At 42.3% G+C, this 22220-nt stretch overlaps 1 protein-coding gene across 1 annotated transcript in view; it reads right to left on the bottom strand.

The window, feature by feature from the left end:
- Window positions 1–22220, bottom strand: part of LOC122790522 (protein mono-ADP-ribosyltransferase PARP14-like) — a 456801-nt gene that overhangs the window by 177623 nt on the left and 256958 nt on the right. The window lies entirely within an intron of this gene.

Genomic DNA, 22220 nt, shown 5'->3' with positions numbered 1-22220 from the left:
CTCAAACAGCCAAACTATATTTAGCCATACATTTGGGGGCAGTACCAGAAATGGCCTCACTAAAAGTTGCTGGTAATAAACCCCCTAAGAATAAGTCTATTTCACCTTTCAACCAAGGCTGAGTGGTTAAAGGAGTGGCAAATAGCACAACTGTCCTGCAGATGGTGGGGGCCCAGGCAGTAAACACAGTGTGAGTCACTGTATGGCATTCTGTGACCATACTTAGTACATTTGTTGACGCCTGGGCGCGCAGACACACACAGACACAGACACACACACACACACACACACACACACACACACACACACACACACACACACACACCAGTAAAGAAGACATACTAAAAGGTAAAGAAGAGGAAAGCTCTTTTTTTTTAACTGAAAGCCAACTCAGGGAGGGGAGAAGCTACTAACGATAGTAACGAAGATACAGCTAAGGGTATAGAGGAGTGAAAGGAAAGTAACCTAAAAAACCTTTAATGTGGGCAAAGATGACTTAGAAAGAGAAACGGGGAGGAAAGGAACTAAACTCACTACAAAGAAAAGGAAGAATTAGGTAAAAAGGGTTGATAAAAGTAGAAATATCACCTGAATATCCAAGAGCAAATGGGTAGGTCATGTCTTCGCAAACTGGCAAACGAGATCTGGGAGTGGTGCATTGCAGGTAAGGGGAGGTGTCCAAGAGCTTTTTGGTTGCCACGAGCTTAGTAATGGTCGATTTGGATCCGATGGTTCAGAATCAAAACCCATATGTGAGGACGAAATGAAAAACTGACAATATCAGATCAATATATATAGAAACCCTTCTGTTTTTCAATAAGTGCCATGTGACTGTTTACATCCACCTAAGCTAACACCAACTCAGCCAGATAGTACTTCTGGTTAATGTCTCATCCAAAGAGCAAGACACTCAGGAGTGCAGCACCCCCTTATGTTGCAATGCAGTGTTAGAACTGGGAAATTAATCAAAGTGCCTGGTGTGGGAACAGAACTCATAGTCTTTTGATCTTCCAGCACCAAATGGGTGTGTGCTACCTGTTGAGCACTGACTTAGAAATATGTTTAATAAAAGAAGTGAAAATGGCAGGCTGACCACCACGACCACCAATAAATAAATAAATACATACAACCAGTCTTTCTTTTTCTTTGACAAATGGGAAATAAGTTATGTCCAATGATTAATGATTGATATGTTCAAAGATGATTGAGATTATGTACACAATCAGTTTGAGAGAAAAGATTCATATACTGGAATTGTAAAGTACAATGAAATGGCAAACACTATATATTTATCAGAAATATCAGCATGAATAATGGTTTATTAAATGGTGAGGTGTCCAACATGTATCCTAACAACAATCCATGAGAAAGTGCAGTTGTGTAAGTAAACCTACAATAACAGTATATGTTTGTTTAAAAGAGCATACTATTCTGTGGCAGTAACGTTCTGAAGGGCTTGGCAGGTACACTTGTCTTTTAGTCAGCTCAGCTCGAGCTGCCTGACAGTTTGGGCATGTGGAAGGTGCCCTGGAACTTTGAATGACTTTATATCCTTGGCAGGATATAACCCATATAGCTAAGGCTACTACAGCAGTGATCAGTATGACGAACGTGAGATGTTGCCTAACACAGTATCAAACTACATCTGAAATCACTTGGAGAAATATTTGTTTAAATTAAAATAGATTATTCCACTAGTTAGTCTGAAATGATTAAATTAATAGATTTTACAAGTAGCAGTATGATAAGTGCACCAACAACTCTATTAAGATGAGGCCTGCTGTTACAATATTAGGCAATGATCCACAGTTCCAGAATATAGAATTTAAACGATCTGAACAACAGTGAGTGCTCAAACACGACTGCAAGCCCTATATAACCACAACCTAATGAGCAGGTGGGGAGAAGGTACAGTTTTGTCACTAAACTTACCATAACAGTAGATGTTCAAATGACCCCTGCTGCAGTAGTCTGATCTATACAGACTGTATCCTGCAGAGGATACAACAGCATGCTAGCTTCCAAACTTTAAGGGCACCTTCCATGCATCCAAGCCATTAGTCAGTTTAAACTGAACTCACTAAAAAGACTGGTTTGGGTAACAAGACCTTCACATCTTTCATACCAACAGAGAGATGGAGGCTAAAGCCTTGAAGAGGTAGATGACAGAAAAATAAAAACATATATATCCTCACCCTTGCAACAAAAACATACAGAAATAAGTGGGAGGGAGCAGCTACTGCAGCAGTGATCATTCGAACATCTACTGTACTATGTTCATCATTAAGATTGCTACCGCAGTAGCTTTAGCTATATGGGTAGATCACCCTAGCTTACGACTGACCAGGAGGAGAAACGATGAGGGTCCAGGAGACCATGGAAAATGGTCCAAGCAAAGGTTGTCCTACGCCGGAAGAGGGAATAATTTATAGTGCTTTGTAAAAGTATCCACAGAGGACTAAGTATCAGGTTCTAGACTACTACTAGAATCCAAACCTTTCCAAAAAGCAATAGATGAAGCCAAGGCACTGATAGAGTGAGCCTTGACCCTACCTGGAATTGCCTTGTTGTAATAAGTATAACAAAAGGTAATATCATGAGACATCTACTTGAAAATACCCTGCTTTAATACAAGTTATTCTTTTTTTCTTACCTTCACAAGAAATGAACAACTGATCACAGTTGTAAAAGATTTTTTTCTGTCACAACAGTACCTGAGTTTTCTCTGTGGACATTAAAAGTCTGTAGTTTCCTTTCTCCCTCATTTTTAGTTTCTGGAAAGAAGATGGGACTGTGCAGATTGGCTCAAAGTAAACTCAGATACCACTTTAGGCATAAATGAAGGATTAGTTCTCAAGGAAGCCCTGTCTCTGTGGAAAATGAAATAAGGCTGACCCACCATGAGAGCTTGTAACTACTCTTCTTACAGAGGTCAGAGCAATTAGTTACACTGTTTTCTATGCTACGAATCTGAAGTCAGTCTACTGAGTTGGCTGAAATGAAGCAAGAGTTAACTTTTCTAACACAAAATTAAGATTCCCTAGGAGGTCTGGTATGTAACATGCCTTTCAAAAACATTTTCACATCAGACTGCTATGAAAGTAGAGGGGATTCATGAGGCAAACATGCTGAAATGGCTGACAAATGGACCTTGATGGAAGAGTAATACAGGCCAGAGGATAGTAACTCACAAATAACGTAGAAGCAGATAAACACTATCCCTGAAAGGGTGATGGCTCCTTTTTAGCACTAACTAGAAAATGTTTTCCATTTTCTAATGTATGATTTTCTATTAACAGGTTTTCTTGACTCCTTTAAAACCTGCTGCATATCCTCAAAAATAGGTGTTTAAAGGTTAGTAAGATTTTTATCACCCAGGCTGTTAGTTGCAGTTGTTTGGGGATGGAATATATGAAACACCCCTTGTCCTGTGTAAGCATGTCCAGTTTGTGAGGAAACTTGTGTCAATTGTCCTTGGCCATTTCCAAAAGAAGGGAGAAAGGTTAGTTGTGTAAATTTTACATTAATAAAAAAACTTTATTAATAGAAACTTTATTAATAGAATATTTATTTAATCTTGTAACGTAACTCAATATTTATAATATATTTTTTTTTACTATTCAACGATGATACAGCTTTATCTGTTTAGTGTCTGCTTCTACAGAATGAAACTGGAAGTTTATAACTTCATATATTTCGCCATAGCTCATTTATATACTTCTTAGCAGGAGCAGGGTAGATACTTAGGGTTTTGTTTTTTTTTTTTAAAAAGCATAAATTGTTAATTAGTTTAATTGGTCTTATTTTTTTTTTAGCTTATGCTATTTTTAAGCGTGTGGGGTTTTTTTTTCTGAGAGGAGGCGTGGTTGCGAAGCTGCTTCGTTACTCACTGTTTCATGGATTAAAGGATTTTTTTTTTTTTTTTATTTTTTTTTATGCTTATTACGCTGCTTTTTGATGCACTTATGTATTGCTTTAGAGATCAGGTTACTGTTTTTGCAGTAAATTTTACATTAATGTTAGATGTCCTTCTCTCCTCTATTGCAGTATTCTTTACATAAGGGAGATTGCCTGCCAAGTAACCCAACACTGACCAGTATACAAAAGTCTTTAGTGCCTAAGATGCGTGGTATGTCACATGTAAGCTGCTGTCAAATGTAGGCCATAAAAGTGACATACGCACACATCAACCTCAGAACTGAGTGCCCCAGGGAGAACGCTTGAGAAATAGGTGTATATATGGCAGGTACATCCAAGGAAGAACTAATGCAGGGAGAGTGGAGGATGCGATAGAATACTGCAACAGAGAAGAGAAGGACATCTAACGTTATGATACGATTTTACACAACCAACCTATGTCCTTCTATTCTGCTGTTGCAGTATTGCTTACACGAGGGAGAATACAAAAGCTCCTGAGGAAAAAGAGGAGGAGGTAGGGGCAGAGGAGCTTTCTAGGAAGCCACAAAGAATGACCCTAATGAAGCCTGCCCTGTATTTGGAGATGTTGTCCAGTTTGTAGTCCTTGGTGAAAGTATGGACTGAAGACCAAGTAGCTGCCTCCAGAATGGAGTTGGTGTCCAACCCTTTGAAGAATGCTCCAGATGAGGCAACGGCTCTTGTGGAATGTGCCCTAACCGAGGAAGCAAGTGTCTTACCTTTTGCTATGAATACCATGGAAATAGATTTTGTGATCCAGTTGGAAACAGTCTGCTTACAGACTGGAAGCCCTAGGGCTCTAGGATGGAAGAACACAAACAGTTGGTCAGATTTCCTAATGCTCTTGGTTTTGTCAAGATAAAACCTAAGCTGTCTGTGTATGTCTAGAATATGCAAAGCTCTTTCTGCAGAGTTCTGGGGAGAAGGAAAGAAGGTAGAAAGGTGGATAGCTTGATTGAGTGATAACTCATTTACCAACATAGGCATAAAGCATGGGTTGGTGCAGAGGGAAACCCTGTCCTTATGGAACACTAAGAAAGGAGGGGAAGCCAAAAAACCCTGAAGTTCAGAAAAACTTCTGGCAAAAGTGATTGCTATTAGCAGAATTTTGCACAGGTAGAAGCTGCTGGCTCAAAGGGAGCCAGGGTCAGTTTTTGCAAGACAAAGTTTAGATCCCACGGGGATGGAACTGGTCTCCTGGATGGTCTCATGTGAAGGATGCCTTTCAGGAATTGTATGGCCTCTAATCTGGAAGCCAAGGGATGTGAGAGAGGCAGACAGGCAGAGATGGCTGATGTGCACTTTCACTGAAAAATATGTTACACCAGCATTCAGTAGCTCACACAGGTATGATAAGACTGTGGGGACATCCACTGTTAGTGGTCCAGATTATGAGAGAGACACCAGAATGAAAATATTTTCCATTTGGATAAACAAGATCTTCTAGTATTGGATTTCTTGGCCTCCAGCAGTAGTATGAGCAGATCCTCTGAATAAAGGTGTCTGTATGGAATTAAGGCCCCATCACCCACAGCATCATCTGGAGAGCTAACAGGTGAGGGTGAATTAGGATTCCCTTATGTTGTGTGAGTAGGTCCACTCTGTGGGGTAACTTCTAATGAATGCCCTTGGCTAAATGCATGAGTAAGGGGAACCAACGCTGTCTCGGTTGAAAGAGGGTCACCAACAAGACTTTTGGTTTGTCCTGCTGTATCTTCAGTAGGACTTATGGAATGACAGGCAGGGGAGGGGAATGCATATAGGAACATCCCTCTCCATGAAGAACTGAGTGTGTCTACTTTCCAGACCAGAGGGTGTGGGTCTCTGGCACAAAACTGAAGCAGTTGTCTGTTCATGGGGGAAGGCAAAGAGATCCACCTATGGAATACCCCATTGGTGACAATGTCCAAAAACACATTCCTGTGAAGCATCCATTTGTGGGGTTGTGTTTTGGACCTGCTCAATGTATCTGCCAATACATTCAGGCTGGAGGAAATGTATATTGCCTGAAGGGGTGTCTGCAATTTGATTGTCAGTGCAAAGGAGGTAAGACCTGGTCACCCCCCCCCCCCATTTACATACCAGATTACTGTTATGTTGCCTGTGAAAACTTTTAAGGACCCTGGAATGAGGAGAGCCTGAAAGGCCTGAAGTGCCAGGAGTAGTGCTCTCATTTCTTTTATGTTGATGTGATCTTTCCTTTGAGAGGGTGAGCAGGTTGCTTTGTGCTTTCATGGCACTGAAGGCTGCTTCCCAGCCTGTATCTGAGGATGAAATGGGAGGTTTGGGTTGGCTGAGAGTTGTTGAATCCACCAAGTTATTTCCTTCTTCAGGCTGGGAAGAAGGGGAATTTGGAACTCCAGAGGCTATGCATGTTGTGTCCACACCGACTTCAGGAACCACTGCCATTTCCTCATTTGCATTTTTGCCAGAGGGAGCATCAGGATGGTGAATGCCATAAAGCCCAGTGTCCTAAGAAAGATTCTGGCTGAAATGTGGGAAAGAGTTATGAGGTTTTGAAAGAAGGCAGTGAGTTCCTGGACCTTCTGGATGGGAAGGGGAACTTTCATGAGGTCTGTTTGGATCCTGCATCCCAGGAAAATGTGGTCCTGTGATGGGGAAAGAACTGATTTTTGGTAATTTATACTGAATCCAAGGGAAAGAATAATGGAAAGTGTGTGGTTGAAATCTTTCTGTAGTGCCTCAGGACTGTCTGCTTAGAAAAGCAAATTGTCCAAGTATGGGAAAATGTTGAGGTCCTGCAGTCTGCAGAATGCCACCACTGGTGCTAGGCACTTTGTGAAAACCCTTGGGGTGGTAAAAAGACCAAAGGGCAAGGCAGAAAACTGAAAGTGTCCAGAGGCTACAGAGAATCTTAGCTGTTTCCTGTAGCTGGGATGGATAGGAGTATGAAGACAGACATCCTTTATGTCTATTGATGCCATAAATGGTTGGGGTAAGATCAAGGGAATAGAGTTTGTAATGTGAGCATCCTGAAGGTGGGTACTTTCAGGTAGGTGTTTAGGAAGGAGAGGTCTAAGATGCGTCTCCAGGAGCCTTCTTTCCTTGAGACTATGAACAATCTGGAATAGAACCCTCTGCTTCTTTGATGCACATGAACATGCTTAAAGGTGCCCTGATCCAGCAGTGTTTGTAGCACCTGTGGAAACAGTGGTAGTTGTTTTTTGGGTGGATGGGAAATGTCTCTGAAGGGTGGTAGAGAATTCCCAGACCATGAAATATCCATTTGTTTTGATGGAGAGCAGCCAACAATCTTGAATAATGTTTTCCCAAGCTGGACTTGAAAGGGAGAGGCACATGGAAAGGGGAGGGGGAGCAATGAGATCCAAATAGTCAAATGGACCCTGGTCTGTCTGGAAAGGGCTGTTTTGGAGGTAGGGTTTCCTGAAGAGCCCTAAATGGTTGTTGCCTCTTTCCAGATCTCTTGGTCTTAGACTGAGCTGGCTTGGATTTTCTCCTGACAAAAGCGGTCTTAGAAGTGTAATTTCTCTGGAATTTTGGGACAGAGGATATCAGGAGGTATTTTAAGTCTTTCATCTCCTTACATTTATTCTGCAAGGTTTTGAAAAGATCAGCAGCTGCAGTGCCAAACAGGGCTTCATTGTCCAGGAGAGCATCTATCAATTTGAAATTGGTATCCTCTGGCAAAGGTTGTAGTCTTAGCCATGCAAATCTCCTAAGGACAGACCCTGAGGCAGCTGCCCTAGTGGAAGCCTCTGCGGTATCATAGCTAAATTTAATGGAATGCCTGGTGACCTGAGAGGTTGTACCCAGCAAGGATGTGGCTAGAGCTTTATTCTTGGGTTTGGACAGGTCAGAAATAATTTTAGATAACTGTGACAAGAGCTCTAATGCATGTTTTGTCATGTGGGTTTGGTAATTGATTGCCCTAAATGAAAGGGCGACGGACATATATACTTTCTTGCCCATTCTCCTCAAATGCCTGCTGTCCTTGTCAGAAGGCAGCAGGGTGACTTGAGGGAAGAAGCCTTGAGGGTTTGTCTGAAGACACAGTGATAACTGACAGATGAGCTAATGGTGCTCTGAATAAAAATTTGCAGTCTGCTGGCACTTTATAAAATCTGTTTTTTAGGTGCAGGAGACTGTGATCCTGGAGTTTTGTTAGAAGATGGAAAAACATATAAGAAAGCAGGATGGATAGGAGAACAGCTGAGGGGCTGGGGGTGTTCACTTGCAGCAAGTCATAATAACGTTTTGAATATCTGTCATTTCAGTGCTTTCCCACTTGAAATGTTCCTGCATCCTGGTCAAGGTGTCACTAAAGGAAATATCCTCTGCTAGCCCCGTTAGAGTCTTCCTCTGGGGAGACATAATCTAGTAGGGAGAGGATCCAGGTTAAATATGCCAGTGACTCATCATCAGAAGAATGTTCCTCTTTTGAAAAAGTTTCTTACCTTACCCTTCTTTGAGGAGGAGCAGTCCAGGGGGAGGTTGGTACTGTAACCCCTGGAGGGGGTCTGAGAGACATGACAGCATTAAATATACTTTGAAAAAAAGCTTGCCAATCCTTTTGAGTATCAGAAGGAGGGAAGACATGCTTAGTCTTTTGTTTCTTTTTACTAGGAATATCCATTCTATGAAGTGACAGTGGGTCAGACTTAGGCCTACACTCGATTATGTCCAAATCCACTTCCTCCCTAACTAGGATGATCAGAATCCCCCTAGGGCCCTCAGAAATAACAAGTCTGGGTTCTCCTTGGACATCCGATATGGATGTCTGAAGTACCTCCAAGGATGTGCTACTATCCTGTTCCATGATGACCTCGGTTAAGGGTTTGGCCTGTGGTTCAGATGACTGCCCCAATCGAATCTCAAGACTGATGACTATCTTGGGAGGGACATCTGGCACTGGAGGTGCAGCTGAAGCTTCCAGCCTGGGTTTCTTGGCCTTCTGCTTCATTAATGACTCGGCCTCTGAGCCCGAGGACCCTCCATCCTTTTAGCGAGAAGTTTTAACTGCTTATTTTCTAAATAGATGGAAAGGGAATTAAGCCTTCTCCTTAAGGTTTTGAGGATGAAGGATTTGCAAATAAGGCAGGCCTTATGGTCGTGGGAAGGCCCAAGACAGAAAAGGCACTGTTAGTGGTTGTCTTTATGTGGAATCTGACACCCCAGTTGGCATTTGCCTTTCTTGGATGACATTACACTTTCTACATAATCAAAAGCTAGAAAAGGATCCCCAATGAGGCATTTATCTGAGAAGTAAAAGCTGAAATTTCTTCGGGAATCAGACCATACGTACGGAAGACGCGTTCTGTCTGGCGGCAAAGAAGTTCCGAGGATTGTGCATGCGTACATCACTTTTATGGCCTACGTCCGACAGCAGCCTATATGCGATGCAGCATGCACCTTAGGCACTAAAGACTTTTGAATACTTGCCAACATCAGGTCGCTTGGCAGGTAATCTCCCTCATGTAAGAATACTGCAACAGCAGAATAGAAGGACATCCACTGTCACCACAATGATCTCTGCAGAGTCCTTCAGAATGATAGTAGACATTAGCGGAAAGGGTGGAAACAGGAAAAGAAAAAAAACATCTGTGTCTTTTAGGCTTTCTTGCATGGAGTCTTGAAGCAGAACTTTACCAACTTCTTGTTATGAATGGAGGCAGAGGATCTATCTGAGGTGTTCCCCACAGCTGGATCAGTTCCTGAAAGGCCCCCTGATTCAATTTCAGCTTCTCTGCTACATAATTTTGCTCTGATGATATGTAAAAGATACCTGTAGAGTGAGATTGTGCTCAAAAGCTATATCCCAGGCTTCTACGGCTTGTCTGCACAGAGGGGTAAAATCTGCTTCCCTCTGTTTGTTTTTGTACCACATCACTGTGTAGTTGTTTGTAAATACTTGCCGTGGTTCTGGGGTCCATATACGACTGACAGAGTTGAAAGCATTTATTAGTGGAATCATCTCTTTTATGTTTAGGTGTTTTGGTTTGTCTTCACTGTTCCAACAACCCTGCACTTTTATCCCTATAGACACTACTCTCCAAAACAAAGCCTGAGGTATCTGTTACAGACTTTGCTAGAACTAGATGGAAAATGGGAGACCTGGATTTTGAAAAATTCGGTCCCTCCACTAAAAAATTCTCACAAAGCCCAAAACTGGAATCAGGAATGTCAGGGAATGCTGATGTTGCAATCATATGGACCATATGTACCATTGGATTTTTCATGTGGAGTCTTGCTAGAGAAATCATGAGAATCACAGAAGTCATGAGATCCAGAATCCTGAGAAATTCCATAGCTAAAACAATAGTCAGAGTGGAAAAAGATCTAGATACAGATCTGCTTTTTCCTGTGTAAGAAAAGCTGTTTGAACTGAGGTATATAGGAGACACCCTTGAAAACAATCCAGTGTGAAGAAGTTAAACAAGACTGTTGCATGTTCTCTTGGAACCCCAGTCTGTGCAGGAGATCTTTCACCCAAGTCAGAGATTCCTGACACTTTAAAAAATACTCTGCAAAGATAAGCAACATGCCTAAATAAGGAAAAATGTGAATACCTTGCAGTCTGCAGTAGGATATCATAGGAGCTAGATACTTTGTGAAAAACCCTGGAGCAGTGGTTACAATAAGGGTAATGCAGAGGATTGATAATGTGACCCAGACGCAGAAAACTTAAGAAACATCTGAAAGCTGGATTTACAGGAATATGATGATATGCATACTTTAAATCTAAGGTCAGCAGAAAACTCAAATGGGGTGTGAGAGGTAACAGGTTGTGAGGGGATATTTTGATCTCAGGAACTATCACAAACAGGTTTAGAAAGGTTAACATCCAAAACTGGTCTCCATGAATTGTTTTTCTTTGGCACCAGAACATTCTTGAATAAGACCCTTCTCCTAAATGAGGAGGAGGAGGAGGAGGTGTAGCTTCTATCTACCCCCAAGACAGCAGATGATGAACAACGGGAAGAAAGAGGAGTCTGGTCTGGCTGATAAGGGTGAATCCCTCGAAAAGGATGGAGAAACTCCCACTACCAACTCTAACCCTGAAGAATTACTTTCAGAACCCATCTATCTGAAAGCATCTGTTGTCAAAGACAAAAATGGAAATTCAGATTTTCCAAAATGATTAATGGTTTACCAGGGTGAGAGGGGAAGTCTTGCAGTTGTGTCTTAACCAGTATGTAAGCAAAACAGAGCTGTCCTAAAAGATAATAAGTTCACAGGGAGCAGTCCTACTAACTTTTCTAGATTTGAATAGCCAATAAAGAAACCAGCCAGTTCTATGCACAGTTCTAGAACTAATTGTGATACTAAAGAGTGAACTGTTACATGTGGTGAAATGTTTACTAAATGTAGTAAAGATTTAATCTGATGCAGAAAATCTGCAACATATTTACTGTGCAAAACAAAACAAAAAAAAACATTAAGTACTTACAATAATGTTCCATGTGTGTTATCCATCTCGCCCTTTATTCTCACTGATGGGTCAGATCCAAACTGTCAGCCATTTTGTTAGCTTGAGGTTTTCAGCAAAGCTCGTTGGCCTCTTTTACCCATAATGCAACCCCCCCCCAGCTTCTTCAGATCTTGTTTGCACCCTAGCAAAGTCACAGAGTAAAATATATATATATATATATATATATATATATATATATATATATATATATATATACACATACACAGTTATATAATCTTGAAATACTGAAATGTCGAACTTCAGTATTTCGAGACTATAAAGTCGAAAGTGCAGTTACGTGAAACTGCATAATAGCGAATGCGCCATTATGTGTTCACATACGTGACATGCGATGCGGTTTGTGGATTTAGCTGGGGTTTGAGGCAAGTAGTGTTTTTGTAAAGGGTATTGGGTAGGGGTTTTAGCGTGTGTGTAGTGGTGGGTTTTATGTGTTTGTGTGTTTAGTGCGACCTCGGAGTTAGTATATATATCTCTATAAGTAGGGGGGTATGGGGGGTGCATGGGGGGCTTGCTGCCCTGCTTTTAGCAAGATTGTTTGTGTGTGTTAGTTTTGTTGTGTTCATGTGTGCTGGTTTGTTTTTTGTAGAGTCGGGCAGGTAGGTGTGTTTGTGTGGTGTGGTGTAGTGTTTTGTTTGTGTTACATTCGTGGTTTGAAAGTTCGCGGTTTAAAAGTTTCGAGTTTTTGATTTTTCGGCTTTATAGTCTCAAGATACTGAAATTCGATATTCCAGTATTTCGAGATTATAAAGTGAATCCGTGTATACATATACTTATGTGTGTGTGTGCGTGTATATGTATGTATGTATAGATATATATATATATATATATATATATATATATATATACACAGACACACACACACACACACACACATATATATATATATACATACGTATCCCTCAAAAAATACACAAGAAAAAGAATTCTGAGGCTATATGGCCTTGTAATATCCAAATTGTGCTACTTGGTCTCTCAGGAGTATCGGCAGGGGGGTACGGTGGGAATAAAGTGCGAGATGGACAGCACACATGGAACATTATGGTAAGTACTTAACTTCTTTATGTGATTTTTGTCAAGTTCACCTTTATTCTCACTGAAGGGACTGCATCCCAAGCAACATGACCTCTTTGGTGACTCATGGGAAAATATTCCTCAGAAACACAGAACCGAAAGAGGTTGTACTCCTAGAGGCCAAATCCACTTTGCAATGAGTAATAAAGATATGAGGTTTTGCCCAAGCTGCTGCAGCACAAATGTTATCCAATGGTAATCTATCTTGAAAAGCCGCAAACATAGCTACAGACCTTGTGGAATGAGCTTTAACAATATTTCGAAATGGTTCATTTCTTGAATTATAAATGCAAGATATACATGGTGTAAGCCATTTAGATAAGGTGACTTTTGTAACTGGTTGACCTTTTTTAACATCAGAATAAGAGATGAAAAGCTGATCTGATTTTCTAATTTCAGAAGTTCTATGCAAGTAGAAACATAACTCTCTATGAACATCTAAGAGGTGCAGTGAATATTCTCCTTTATTTTGGAAGTTAGGGAAGAAAACTGGTAGCCCTGGAGATTGGTTGAGGTTACTTTCCAACACAAACTTTGGTACAAAAGAGATATTAGTGGGTAAAGAAACTTTGTTCTTATGAAAAGTTAGGTATGGGGGCTTAGCTGACCAAGCTTGTTTTTTAGAAACTCTTCTGGCTGAAGTAATAGCCACTAAAAAGAGTGTTTTCCAGTAGAGGTATTTCAAGTCGCATGTCGCAGAAGGCTCAAAGGGGGGACAAATGAGGTTAGACAAAATAAAGTTGAGAATCCGGGGGGCTGGATTTTTATACGGTGGTCTTATAGTACTTCCTTTTAAAAAAGCTTTACAAAGTCTGTGCAGCATGATTCCAGAACCATTATCTCCTATATAGAAGTTAGAAATTGCTGCCAACTGTACTCTAATAGTAGCTCCAGCAGCTCCTTCATTGAAAAGTTTTGCCAAAAAGTTCTAGAATAGAATGTATGGGCACAGAAAAGGGATCTATCTAAATATTGTTGGCCCATGTAACAAAAGGTCTGCCATTTACTCCTGTACAGTTTTTGTGTGGATGTTTTATGGGAAGATAACAAGATGTGTTTGACTGAAGAGAAAAGGAGAGGAAACCTGGCAATCAGGGGAACTAGAGCAGCCAAGCTTTTAGTTTGAGATTGTTCAGGTTGGGGTGAACCATCCCTGACAGGTGAGTCAGAAGGTCTGGAGCAGGATCCAGAATCCATGGTTCATCCCAAAGATGAGGCTGAAGAAAGGGGAACCAGATCTGAACAGTCAAATAGGGGGCAATCAGGATTACTGTTGTGTCCATCAAACTTGCTTTCTCCAAAAACTTGGCAATTAGGGGGATAGGAGAAAAGGCATAAAGAGGTCCCAGAGGCCAGTCGTAAACAAGTGCTTCCCTTGGTGACTTCCCCATGGGAGGGATGAGGGCAAAATAGTTGACGCATTTGGCATTGTTGGGCAACGCAGAGAGATCGCTGGAAGGCTGGCTGCATTTCCGGAAAATATGTTCAATAACTTTTTGACTGAGGGACCACTTGTGTGGCCATAGTATGGCCCTGCTCAATTTGTCTGCAATCACGCTGGATTTCCCCAGGATGTGCACTACTATCAGAAAGCAGTTGGAAGCTGCTGCCCATTGCCAGACCCTCAGAGCTTCTCTACAAAGAGGGTAAGATCTGGTTCCTTCCTGTTTGCTTATGTACCAGACTACAGACATGCTGTCCAACTGGATTGCTATCGTTCCTAAAATGCTTGCAGTGCTAAAAGCACCACTCTCATCTCTAGGATGTTTATGTGCAAGTGAGCCTCGTGTTCCTGCCAGATGGCTTCTACTGTCTTCCCTAGATTATGCCCCCTAACCCTATCTGGGAAGTGTCTGCACGATGACCGTGGACTGGGGTTGAGGGGGCATGAACTGACGGCCTTGTGATACTAGTGGAGAGTAAAATCCACCACTGGAGATCCTTTTTGCAAGCGTTGGTTATCATAATTTTGTGTGACACTGGAAGCTCCAAGATTGATCATTGTGTAGAAAGTAACCATTGAAGTATTCTCATATGCAGACGAGCTAGGGGAATGAGTATGATTAACATAGCCATTTTTTTCAGTACTTGTAGAACTAGTTTTGCAGTGGCTCATGTCTTCCTGATTAATAGTTTGACATACTGGCGGTGATCGTCTACTTTGTCTTGTGGGAGTCTTGCTACTAGTGTAGTCATGTTTATCTCTGCTCCTATGAATATTAAGCTTTGACATGGCACTACAGCAGATTTTTCAAAGTTTATGGTAATACCTAGGGAGAAACATAGTTGAAGGGTATAGTCCCTGGCTTGTAGCAGAAGATGCCTGGTTGGGGCGGTTATTAGGCAGTTGTCCAGACATGGAAACACGTGGAATCCTCTGCGTCTCAGGTGCGGCACCACTACTGCCATAAACTTGGTGAACACTCTGGGGGCTGTAGTGAGACCAAAGGGCAGAGTTCAAAACTGGAAGTGACTGGCTCCTAACCTGAAGTGCAAGAACCTTCTGGATCGCCTTTCCATTAGAATGTGGTAGTATGCATCCTGAAGGTGTATAGAGCACATCCAATAGTATTTTTCCAGGAATGGAAGTAACAACTGCAGTGTCACCAGCCTGAAATTGGCCTTTTTTACAGACTTGTTTAAATTGCTGATGTCCAAAATGGCTTTCCAGTCCATTTTCTTTGGAACTAAAAAGGATCTTGAGTAAGTTCTGGATACTCTCTGGTCTGTGGGGACTTCCTGGATAACTCTTTTTCTTAACAATTTTTGGATTTCTAATGTTGCTTGTTCCTTCTGACTGGGTGGAATGTCTGGAACTGACTTGTTTACGAGATAGGGGAAGGAGAAGGGAATGATATATCCTCTGGATATTATGTCCTGCACCCATTTGTCATTTATCTTTTGCCAGGTTTTGTGGTGCAGAAACAATCGACTCCCGACTGCCTCCAGAAGCGAGCAATCAGGCACTCGTTTGGGAGCACTGGAAGAGTATATCAAAGAATGATTCTCTGGAGCCCTGATTTTGCGGGCCTCCCCTGCTGCAAGGGTGGCATCTTCCATTATTGTTCCCCCTTTTGCCTCTAGGGGAACTTTCACCCTGTGTGCCTTGGAAAGACCTCTGAGATTTTCTATACCACATCTTTCCACTACATTTTTGACCTTTGGGAAAGGGTCTAGTAGGTGTGGAAAAACTTACTCAACAGCAGATAAGGTCTTACCTTACTGTTCACACCTGGTGAGCATTTCTTTTACTTTGGGCCCAAAAAGAGAGGAGCAGTCAAAGGGGGCATTAATGAAGGAAGACTTGTAGGGATTTGCGAAATCGCAAAGCATATCCAGGTCTGCCTCCTGAGAGAGATGCATGAACCTACTGCCCTACTCATTCCATTTGCTGCATATGATAGAAGCCTCATGGACAAGTTCACAACTGAATTTACAGTGGCAAGTTGAACACTGACTTTATCTGCAGCCGCATCAGCTACAGCTCCTTGGAGGGAGTCTGATAGTTCCTTTAGCAGGTCCTTCTGCAATCTAATGAAGTGGGTAAGATAATTCAGTAACAGCAAGGCAAAGGTTGCTGATGAAAAGACATACTTCCCATATCTATCCATGGTCCTGGAATCCTTATTCAGAGGATGGACAGAAGAGCTAGGCACGGAAAGCTCCTTTTTAGTGGCCGCCACCACAACCATGGCATCAACTACTACACCTTTTGTCAAACAAATTCCTGTCCTTAGGGGATGTAATACACTTTTCTGGCCTCCTACGAGTAGGCTATATGGTTTCTGGGCTCTCCCAAGCCTTCCGAAAGATTAACTCAATAAATTCATCAGAAGGAGGGGGTCACCCAAGAGGAAGAAGAGCAAGACCCAAGGGCCTTTAGGTAAACTGACTCCTCAGCCAAAGGGGAGGTAGACTGCTAATCACCTCTCTGCTTTAAGATTTCTAGGTTGTCTCCAAAGGAGACATCTTCAAGAGGTGACTGCGGGTACCCTTCTGCTTCATCAAGGTTGGTATCAGATGTGACAGACTCCTCTGGGGAGTTGAGATGCTTCCTCTTGCATGTCCTCTTCCAAGAGACCTCCTCAGTGGGATATTCTGGGGTTTCAGAAGAGGGGGGGGGTGTCCCCTGTTGGAAATCCTGAGGCATAGGGTCTCTGCAGACCTGTGGACAGGGTAGGTGAGAAGACAAAGATACCTGGACAGAGCTGGGAGGATGATCCAAAGGAGATTGTGTCTCAGACTGAGAGGTATGCAGAACCCTCCTCATAATTTCAAAGGTAGTCTGCCCCTGCTCAGAAGAACTTCCCAGATTTGACAAACAAGATTTCAGAGCCGATGGAACCCCCACAGCAGAAGACGGAAGCTCTGAAGCTGAGGTAGGAGCTGAACTCACCTGCACTCAGGCCCCCAGTGGCAGGGTTGGACCCAGTGAAATCCGAACTGGCCCAATGGACCCGACCGGAGAGTGTCAGCTCCCAGAGGTCTCTTGCTCTGACTAGGTGGAAACACTTGGGGCAGATACTGGATCCGAGGAAGTTATGAGTCCCAGACTAGACACAGACACAAGCTGGATATCAGAATCTTCTGGCTACAAAACCATGGAATGGATCGGAGATGGAGCAGGCACTGAGGGGGAAGGCTGTATCTGATCTGCTGCCTTTTGGGCTTGGATCCAAGAATAATTTGGGTAAAGCTGGTCTCTTTAATAGTCTTCCCACCACCCTAGCCACATCTTCATTGGATAGACTCCTGCTGGATTGAATAGAGAGGGTAGGTGACCTGGATCTGACTAAAAAGGGTGATGGGAGCCAAGAGTGAACTGGTTCCAGGGAAGGTGATCAGCTTCTATATCTGAATTCAGAGGGTAAGTTCATCTTCAGGGCTGAGGGTTCTTGGTGCTCCGAAGATGCCTTGGACCCAACCTGGGTTGTCTGCTCTGATGTTTCTTTTGGAGATGACAGTTTGGGAGCTTTCTGCATCGCTCCGAAGAAGCTCGCTTTTTTGGTTTGTCCAATTTTTCAGACTTTTCAGATTTTGAAGATTCAGGTGATATAGCCTCAGAAAAAGGGGCCTTAATTTGTTTTTATGCTCCATCAATGCCCTGTAGTTAAAACTATGACAGATGGAGCAATGACTCTTGTAAATGAAGAGGCCCCAAGCAATAAACACATAGAATGTACAAATTGCTGAGGGGCATCTTCTTTCCACATTTCTTGATGCCTAAGGGCTTCACTTCCTGTTTTTGAGACATACCTGAAAGAAAGTACAGATGAGGAGGAACGGAGCACACACACACACACACACACACACACACACACACACACACACACACACACACACACACACACACACACACACACACACACACACAAAAGTTTGTAATCAGTCTTCTACCTTAGACAGAACCCCCTTTTTTAAGTTAGAAAGGGAGAAAGGGTTAGAATGTGCTCAAACTAAAAAGGACATTTGTTAGATGTCCTCTAACTTAAACGGATGCTAACTACTACTAAAGAGAGAAGAAAGGCTAACCAACTGTCACTATGGGTTAAAAAAAAAATTTAAAAATTCATTATTTTAAGATAAAGATAGTTTCTTCAAGATTTTGGAAAAATATAATTAAGTAGAAAAAATTAACAAGATTAAACACTTAGCCCAGAGCTGTGCATCCAATCTCCTCACTGTGCAGCAAATGAGATCTGAGGAAGCTGCGGGATTGCATTATGGGTAAAAGAGGCCCACGAACTTTGCTATAAGACCTTGAGATAGCAAAATGGCCGAAACGGATCCAAGCCATCAGTGAGAATAAAAGCGAGATTGACAACATCACTTTAAACGTTATGTATTAACCATAATGCTAGATCTGTGTTGACTTTTTTCCTCCATCTCAATTGTTGGGTATATCTACTCAGTTTGGATCTGAAGCCAACAACATTTAGACTTTTGTATCTAAGGGTCAGGCTCCTCCCCCTCCCATAATCCCCTTCTGCCCCAATTCATCAGACTGAGTTATAAAAATCTCTTCTCTATATCACACCTGCAAAAAAAAAGGCCTGAAATGACGACAAAACAGTCCAAGACTGTGAGTAAGGAACAGTCAATTGAGAGCCAAAGACAATGACTGGTAGGGGGGACAGAGGAAAGGAAAAAGTTGAGATGGATAGAATAAGGTAACACAGATCTCGCAATATGGTAAGTATATAACTTTTGTACCTGATATTCTCTTTTCCCTCCATCTCAACTACTGGGACAGAGTCTCCAGCTACTTCAAACCCTGGGAGAGTTCATGGAAGGATGTTCTGAAGGATGGTGGAGCTAAACAAAGCCCAACATCTAGACTGTAGGTCCAGTTTGTAGTGAGAAATAAATGTGTGCACCATAGACCAGGTACCACATCACAGATATCATCAATAGGAACTCTAAAGTCATCAACAAGAACTCTAGAAAAGAAGGCTGTGGGAGTTGAAATGGCCCTAGTACAGTGACCTTTAGGTTTGTGAGGTGGAAACAATCCTTTTGTTCTACAGACAAACATAATGCAATTGGATAGAAACCTGGATAGTGTGACATTTGAGGCACTATTTCTCAATTTAGCTTTAGAGAAGGAGAAAATAAGTGGTCAGATTTTCTGAGGTCCTTGGTTTGGAGCAAACAGAAGTGTAATTCAGAAGGAATATCCAGCAAATGCAAGAGATATTCCCCTTGTTTCAGAAACTGGGAAAGAAAACTGGTAAGTTAATCACCTGATTCAAAGCAGAGTCAAAAGCAACTTTGGGAAGGAACTTAGGATTGGTCCAAAGCGAAACCTTATCTTAGTGAAAAAAACAAATATGGTGGTTTACACAACAAGGCCTGGAGTCTTGAAATCCTCCTTGTTGAAATAACCACCACCAAAAAAAAGAATTTTCCAAGAAAGGAATTTCAATTCCGTAGCAATTGCAGGCTCAAAAAAGGGATTTTGTCAAGGCCTGGAGTAAAACATAAATGTCCCAATTACACCACAAAAAGGCCTTTAGATAGTTTCAGTGAGGCAAATGAAGTATGGTCTTCACCAAAGTAAAAATTCTAAATAGCTGCCAACTGAATTTTAGTGGTGGAGTAGTTAGCTCCTGCATGAAACAAATCTACCAGAAAATCTAAAATTGATGATAATGGAGCTGAAAAGGGATTCAGATCCTTAGCAGATGCCCATATGGAAAATCTCTTCCATTTACTTCATTAAGCTTTCCTGGTAGAAGGTTTTTGAGATACTGACAAAATATGTATCACAGTAAATGAAAGCTGTGGATTTCTGGCCACCACTGGAAGTGGAGAAACCAAGCGGTTAATTTCAGGGCTTTGATGTCTAGGTAAGGCTTTAGAGAGGTGAGAAATCAAATCTGGAAGAAGGTCTAGCATACAAGAAGGTTAAACCAAATTAGGTCATAGAAAGTGGAACACTATATGTCAAGGCCAAAAGGCATGATAAGGATCACATTTGCCCTGTACCAGGTCACTTTCTACAGAAACTTGTTTATGAGGGGACTTAGTGGATAAGCATACAGAAGACTCAAGGCTCATGTGTGGACTAGAACATCCCTGTATGGCTCTCCCTTCTGGGGAATTGGGACAAACGTGCTACGGTATTTGGTGCTGGATAGGGTTGTCAACAGACTGCAGCAAGGCTGGCCCCAGTGGCTGAAAATATTGGAAGCCAACTATTGATTGAAAGGCTACTGGTCCGGCAGAAGAATGGACCTGATCAACTTGTCTGCTAACACACTGGACTTCCTCAGGATATACATTCTAACCAGAAAGTGTTGGGAACACATCACTCTCTGCCAAACCTTCATGACCTCATGACACAATTGATATGAGTAGCTTACTCCTTGTTTGTTGATGCACCAGACCACCAACATGTCTGAATCACAATCACACCCTGTTGAGGGAGTCCTGGACTGTCCTCATCTCCACAACACTAACGTGAACACTGGCCTCTGTCAAAGTCCACATGCCTTGGACAGCCTTCCTATCAAAATGCCCCTGCCCCCGCCCCCACCCCAGAAGGGAAGCATCCATGGTTACTGCTGTTACTGAGGATGGGAGAAAAATATGGATACGCTAGACAGACTACAGAAGAACTTAGCCACCACTGAACATTATGTCTGCAGAACCCCATGTGTCTGAAAGTGCATAGGATGGTGTAGAATACATTGCTGTACTGAGAGGGTACACTGTAACACCCTCATGTGAAATCTGACATGAGGAATAAGAATGATGGATGCTGCCAACCAGCCCAAAAGAAGGAGGATGGATTTTGCTGTTGATTTTGCTGAGACAGAACCAAGGATGCTCAATGAAGCAGAGTGGCTAAAATGGATTCTGGGAATTTGACTGTCTGCAAGGTGGTGTTCAGGTGGCATCCTATGAATTCTATCATCTGGACAGGTGTCAGTTTGAAATTTTCCATATTGACTGTTATCCCTAGATGAAGGCATAAGTGAAGCAAAGAGTCTCTGGCTCAGAATAGCAGATCTCTTATCTAGATACAGGAACAACCAGAACATCTGCATTGTGAGATGTGCTGCAAGCACTGCTATGCACATGGTGAAAACCCAGGGTGCTATGGTGAGACCAAAAGGAAGTGCCCTGAACTGAAAGTGACTTGGTCCCAGCTAAAAGCAAAGGATGCTCCTGAACTGCCTGGCTATTTTTATGTGACAGGTGTCCTACAGGTTCACTGAGCATTCCAGTTCTCCTTCCTGTGCCATGATAATCTGGAAAGATGTCTGTTTTACAAACTGGTTTAGGTGGCCGAGGTCCAGAATGAGTGAGATCCCCATTTTTTGTCAGAACCAAAAAGAACCTCAAGTAGACTCTAGAACCTTGCTGATCTGATGGGAACCTCCTGGATAACTTGTTTATCTAATAGCTTTGTGATTTTTTGAGCTGCTGCCCTCCTCTGTGGGGGTGGAACACCTGCAAGCTTTTTTGCAGCATTTGAGATGGACAAGTAAAAGGAATGACATAGCCTCTGGATACTTCTCTCTGCACCCAAAAATGAGGAGTAATGTCTGACCAGGCTTTAGAGTACACACACAGTTGCCCCTGATTGCTTCCAGAGTGCATCGGTAGGGCAGTGTTTCAGGAGTGCTGGAAGGATTTGTATGTGAACAGGCCTCAAAACCCTTGGTTCTGTGGACCTCAGAGGCAATGTCCACTATTGTTTTTGTTGCTCCCTTTTGCCCCTGGGGGATTGGTTTCCAAAAGTGTCCTGTGCAAAATCATGAGACTTCCAGAACCATAGACTCAACTCTTGCCACCCTTTTGGTTACAAGAAAAGATCCTTTAAAGGGTTGGAGAAGTGGATGCTGACAGCAGAGAGGATTTTACCATTTTCACTTCTAGTAAATGGGTCTTTAACTATGCACCCAAAGAGGATGAACCGATCAAAAGGGGTATTCCAAAAGAATATCAAGAAATTCTCAGCAAAATCACAAATACACATCCAGGTGTTGACACAGTGCGATGCCGGTGCCTGCTGATCTGGATGTGCCATCCCCCAGCTTGAACATAAGGCACATGAACACATTTGAAATGGATAGTAAGGTTTCCAGCTGCAAATACACTTTTTTTGCAGGACTCTGATGTCATGGCACTGGAGAGATACTTGGAGAGTTTTTTGGTTAGGTCCCTCTGAATTCTCATCATGTGTTAGATAGTTCTGTGCATGTAAGGCAAATGTCACTGAAGTGTAAGTTCA

Source organism: Protopterus annectens, chromosome 16.part0, assembly GCF_019279795.1.
Source record: "Protopterus annectens isolate FY-2018-M chromosome 16.part0, PAN1.0, whole genome shotgun sequence".
In the NCBI taxonomy this organism is placed as follows: domain Eukaryota; kingdom Metazoa; phylum Chordata; order Ceratodontiformes; family Protopteridae; genus Protopterus; species Protopterus annectens.
This window is presented reverse-complemented; position numbering and strand designations above follow the sequence as displayed.